A 6,095-nucleotide genomic window follows, 5' to 3' on the forward strand; every position below is an offset into this window, starting at 1 on the left:
ACCGAGAAATAGGTTCACTGAATCACGTGCAGCTGTACGTGGCAGCTGTACCGATTTACTGTATGGACGCAGAAATGTGGCAGGGTTTTTAGTTATAGTGCTTTTGCACGATTGCGTGAATATAACCTTTGAGACATTGATTTAACTACATAGTTCCTCGTTTGTCTCTCTCTCCACTATCACCTGCATGTTCGTTATACTTTTATGTTATTTCTCTGCTACTTAGCAGTACTTATCACCGTTAACACTGAAAGATGAGTGTATTGTAAAGGAACAACAGTAGTGATGCGTCGTGCTTGCATCTCTGCACCACACACACACGCCTGAATATGCACCTCACTCTTCCTGCTCACGTGTCAAGGAAAAGCAAGCAAAAAGTGTTTAAGGGGGAGGGGGAGATAAGTGAATCTGACTTAACGCTCTCCTTTAGAATATTTGCCGGAAGAACACACAAATAGGGAGGAGGGCCAACAGCAACAGACTTGAGGGTTCTTTGGAGGCTATTTGTTACGGAGAATACTATGACTATCATACCTAATTCTGTGAGTTAACGATAAGAAGAGGGAAATAAGAAGGCTCCAGTAGTTAAAGCTAGTTGGACAGTTGATAATGCTGAAGTGAAAAAAAAAAGTGATGAAAATGGCTTAAATTAATGTCTGTTGACTGCAAAGAGGGTCATCAAGGCAAACTGTCAAGTTCTGCTGAATCTCAATGTTCTCCTGGATAACGAGCAACAGAAATCGAACTTACGTCCAGGTACCCGATTGAACTAATGGGTGATCGGAGACTAGGGAGAAATAACAGAGTCCACCAGACTGATTCACCCAAGAAGCCAACACGGGTTCTGTCATTTGCTGGCTGGATGTGCTAACACAGGCATAACCGACACCCGACAGCTACTCAGCACAACATCCACTTCATAAACACTGGGACGGAAGAGCACACTTGGTAAAGAGCTTTAGTGTTTTTCTCATATTAACTGTTGCTGTTGTTGGAGAAAATTTTGCTAGGGCTGAGCAGACCTGGTGTATGGAAAAAGTCAAGACTCTTTCCTTAGATGGCAATCATAGGGATGCTCAGATAGGAATGGAAAGGATTTTGTTGGGAATGATATGGATAGATATAGTTTCCTGGATAAGTGAACTGATGCAGAAACGGAGGGATTTATTCATTAGAGTCAACCAGCAGAAATCTGTATGGCCATGTCACTTTCTTTGGTCCAGGGTAACTACTGTACGTGGCAGCTCGGAGATGGAGTCAGGAAGGGGCAGAAAGAGAAAAAGATGGAAAGCAACTGTGTTGGATATTTGCATGAGTTTACAGTAGATCAGGCTTTCATGAATATACACATATGATCAGATCTTATTTTAATCTTTGATTCTTTGTTCCAAAAACAATGGGCTTACTTCTTGTTGATTTTCCGTCCTGTTTGGTTAAAATCTGATCAAAACTATTTTATTTGTTTTTAACCGGATACACAGATGGATCCAAATCTGATCTTACCCTGAGATTTTGACCTTTGACTGATTGTTCTTAGTGCTCAGTCACTTCATTCTTGCCTTACTCTCAGAATGTCTCCCAAGTTTAGTCTAAATTTAACAGAAAGTGCCTAAAGCTGTTTCCTAGGTCAGCGTTTGACCTACTATGTGACTTTGACCTTTGATCTATTGTTCTTAAATGCAATATATTTCCAAGTGAGCTGTCTCAGCCTCTCCACCTAGACTGGTTAAAATTCCATCAAAATTTTTTAGTAATTTCGTTAACGCGCGCGCGCTCACACACACACACACACACACACACACACACACACACACACACACACACACACACACACACACACACACACACGTCGCTCTAGACATAAAATAGCTCTTGCTCCGTGAGTGTGGGTGTAATAAATGCCATGCACAAATATAACTGATTTTCTGACGTTTTCTCAATTACCTCGTTAACAAGAAGGAATACTCAGAAATTGTAACACCTGTGCCCACCATCAGGTTTAGGGGCAAAATATTTAACATTGGTCTATGTGCGTGATTTTCGACAGGAAACTCAAAAAATGGAAATACTTCATTCTTGACGAACCCATAAACCTTCTGCAACTTTGGTTCATGTCAGATTAGAACTGTTTAATTTGGCCATTCGTCTTGAAGTTTCATCTTTCCCATGCCTTGACCTTTGACTGACTCTTTTCAGAATTTTAATCCTTGGTTTCATATGATCCCATCCACAAAGATTAGTCCGCATCGAAAAAAAAATTTTAAGTTCATCTTGTCATGTGAGTTTAACCTTTGACCTATAGTTCTCAAGAACAATAGGTCAACATGTTAGGTGATCCTTAATCCATCAACACAGACAAATTCAGGGCAGGTCAGAACTGCATTAGCTATTTTGGTCACACACAAATATACGCAGTGCACTTTGACCTTGCCCTGTGGCCTTGAACATGGATTAACTGTTCCTAGAATGAACCTTAATTCGTTCACCAAGTTTGGCTCAGGTTATATAAAAAATGTTTTAGTTGACTCTGCCTGTGTCCTTGCCATTTTGACTGCTTGTTCTCAAAATCCATCCCTTTTATTGTATCCTTATGATCAGCCGCACCCGAGAGTTTGGTCTAAATCGTAACAAATAAAAGAAACGTTTATGTCAACATTACCTTGTGACCTTGACTTTGGGTCTACTGTTCTCAAAAACAAAATGATTACTCTTTGTTATACCTACGACCCGTTCACCAGGTTTGATGCAGTTCGGATCAAAACTGTTTGGGTTATTTTAACACCCACATACACGGGTTGAACTTTGACCTTGCCCTGTGCCCTTGTCCCTTGAATAATTGTTCTCAAATTTCGATTAGGAGTTTAACGGTCAAGGGAGAATGAAGTAATTCAGTTTTGAGAGTAATCGGTCATAAGGCAAAGTCAAACGTTCGGACCGATTGGTGGGAGTGGGTGTTGCAGTCCCTGAGTGCTGCTTCTTGTTGCCCGTCCCCGCCCCGGAGGGGCTTGGGAAAGGGTATTGTTTTCTCTCGGTTTGTCTGTCTGTTTGTTTGTTTGTCTGTCTGTCTGTTAACAACTTTACGCGACAATTACTGGGCCGATTTTGACTAAAATTACAGGGATGTTGGGCTATGACCTTCTGATCACCTGATTAAATTTTGGGCCAAATTGGACCAGGCCCAGGCTGTAGGCCCCCCCCCCAAAAAAAAAGACGGGTAATTTTTTTTTTTTATAACTTCTTTCAAACTCGTCAGATGAAACCAAAACCTAAAGATGCAGCTTTCAAATCTGCATCATATAACATGCCTCATTACATCAGGGGTGCCACCTCCCAGTTAGCGGTAGGGGGGGTCAGTGTCAGGTGGGTCGGGTCTATAATATCAGATGGGCATATAATCGTCAGTTTTCACCCGATTTACTCCAAATTTGATAAATGACATCTTTGACTAGATATCCTGTTGTGTTTATACAGTACGTCAGCACTAAAATGACTGCCGGGGACGGGTATGCTGTGCCTTGGCACCGCTTCTTATTTTATTTGTTTTATTGTCTGCGTTGTATGGAATGACTTATTCTTACCGGTAAGATTCTGACAACGACTGAGCTTTTTCCCTTAAATCCGGTCAGGTATTTTTCAGTATATTCTTGCTACTACTTGACGATTTTAGGCAACTTACGTAGGGCTTCTAGAACTCAAGTTGATGAAGTCTTTATCCAAACACTATTGCTGGAAGAGTCTGTCCTAGGACGAAAAGAATCGTCCTGAGGTAACAAGAACAAATTGAACTAATACATCATCATAGTGAAGGGTTATAGGATTAAATTCTTAATAAAATCACATCCGTGGATTCGAATTGGCTGAAGAAAACCCCGGGCAAAGACAGTGAATATACAGTTTCTTAGTGGATCAAGAAATAACGATGATGAAGGAAAAAATAGAACATGTTTGATATATTCTTTCTGCACTTTCATCTTTTCAGTGTACGGTACCTAACTAAGGAAAGAAGAGTGTAATGGATAAAAACATACACATAAACAAACAGATAAACAGGTAAAACACACACACACACACACACACACACACACACACACACACACACACACACACACACACACACACACACACACACACACAGCCTGCACTCGCTGCGCAAGATGCGGATGTAATAGATTTTGTTTGTTTTTGTTGAACTACTACTGATTCCGGCATGCTTCCTTAACTGTTTTGGATCAATTGTAGGACTATATCTATCTATCTGTTTATTGCCAGACGCCTTCATCTCTTATACGGGGTGGCCATAAACAAATAGCCTTCTCGTCACCCTGTCCCCCGCCATTTCACTGTCCCGCTCTCGATTCACACACCCCTCTCTCATATACCTCTCCACTCCATCCCTCCATCTCATTCTTGGCCTTCCCCTCCCTCTCTCCCCCTCCACCTCACTCACATACATTCTCCTCGTCAGTCTCTCACTCTCCATCCTCTCCACATGGCCAAACCACCTAAGTGTGTTTCTCCTAACGCGTTCTATCACATCCACATCCACACCACAACGCTCCTTCACATCCTTATTTGTCAGTCTGTCTCTCTATGACTCCATATGCTCCTCTCAAATAACTCATTTCCACTGCTCTCACTCTGGACTTGTGGTCCTCCAACAACGTCCAAGCTTCACTTCCAGACGTTAGAGTTGATATCACAATACTGTCGTATTCATATATTTTAGCAAAACATCCGAAGACAAATGGGTGAAGACTTATTAGACGACATTATTTAAGTATACAATGTTATTCTGTTGTGCAGGAAAAGACGAATTTTCCATGATCTTGTTTCTGCCTAGATCTTTAAGCGTTTGGTAAGTAGCTGTGCTGGTCAGACAAACGGTGAGGACCATCCTGAACTCCTGCCGCACCCTTCGTCCTTTCTGTCAAGGCTGTATTGGGTCCATGTTATATAATGATGATAATCACTATGCCTACCAGTTTTCTATCTTGAACTAACTATTCGATCATGATACTACCATAGTTTTGAGCATAATTCTTTAGCTATCTTCAAAATTTCGTTTTTGTAGTTTGTAATAATTCCACTAGTCTCAGGGCAAACATATTATTTCAGGATATGACTATGTCAGTAATAGCTTTTCTCTCCCATGTCTTTTTTATTCTTTGAAGTCTCGCCATTTTCTGCGATGCTAGATTTTTAATAGACTATTCTTTCTCTTGGCGATTGCTTCATGGATCTTTCTTTGATCTTACAGTCGCTTTTTCTTTTGAAGTTTAAAAGTACAGGAGCTTCAGATTCGTTATCAGGACCTTCGCTACATTTGCTAAAGCTTAAGGGCATGAAGCAGGCGTTTCAGGGCCCTAGTATGTGGCTTTGCTAGAGTGCTAAAATCTGCGAGAGTGATGCATCTCGCTTCCAAAAAGTTATTGGTGTGGGACAGATGGGTTGGGCTGGTCCGAGAGATGTTTACGCAACGAAAGATGTTGCAGCAACTTCTCTTTCTGTCTGTCTGTCTCTATCTATCTGTTTTTCTATCTGTCTGGCTGGCTGGCTGGCTTTCTCTCTGTGTCTATATCTTTCTGTCTATCTATCTATCAGTCTGTCTATCTTACACTGGCCCCACATCTACACAGTAAGCAGAATTGGACACGGACAAGACCCGCTTTTAGTAGAGGAGATAACAGACGGACAATCAGATAAAATAAGTGGCAGCCCAGATATCAATCGAAACGAAGAGGAAGACTGTGGAATAGATAGTGGGTGAAATTCGTAGATATACTGGTGATAGATGGAGTAGACTAACAACCAGAAGGTCAGATTGGAGAAGAGAAGAGATATCTACGTCCTGTAGTGGATTGTCTAGTGGTGGTGGTGGTGGTGGTGGTGGTATATCACATGTTGTATGAATGATTATAATTATATATTAGAACCAGTATAATGTCTGTTATACATTTTGTGTCATACGTACTAATTATACAATGAATACTGTTGTAAACAATATTTTTATTTACTCGTCAACAATTCTTTCTGTAGAGTATTAAACATTTTTTTTTTTATTGCGTTATCACTAGAGATCCCTCATCCGTCTTAGC

The sequence above is a fragment of the Coenobita brevimanus genome, chromosome 92, assembly GCF_032717465.1.
Source record: "Coenobita brevimanus isolate Jiangsu-jjx chromosome 92, ASM3271746v2, whole genome shotgun sequence".
Lineage (NCBI taxonomy): Eukaryota > Metazoa > Arthropoda > Malacostraca > Decapoda > Coenobitidae > Coenobita > Coenobita brevimanus.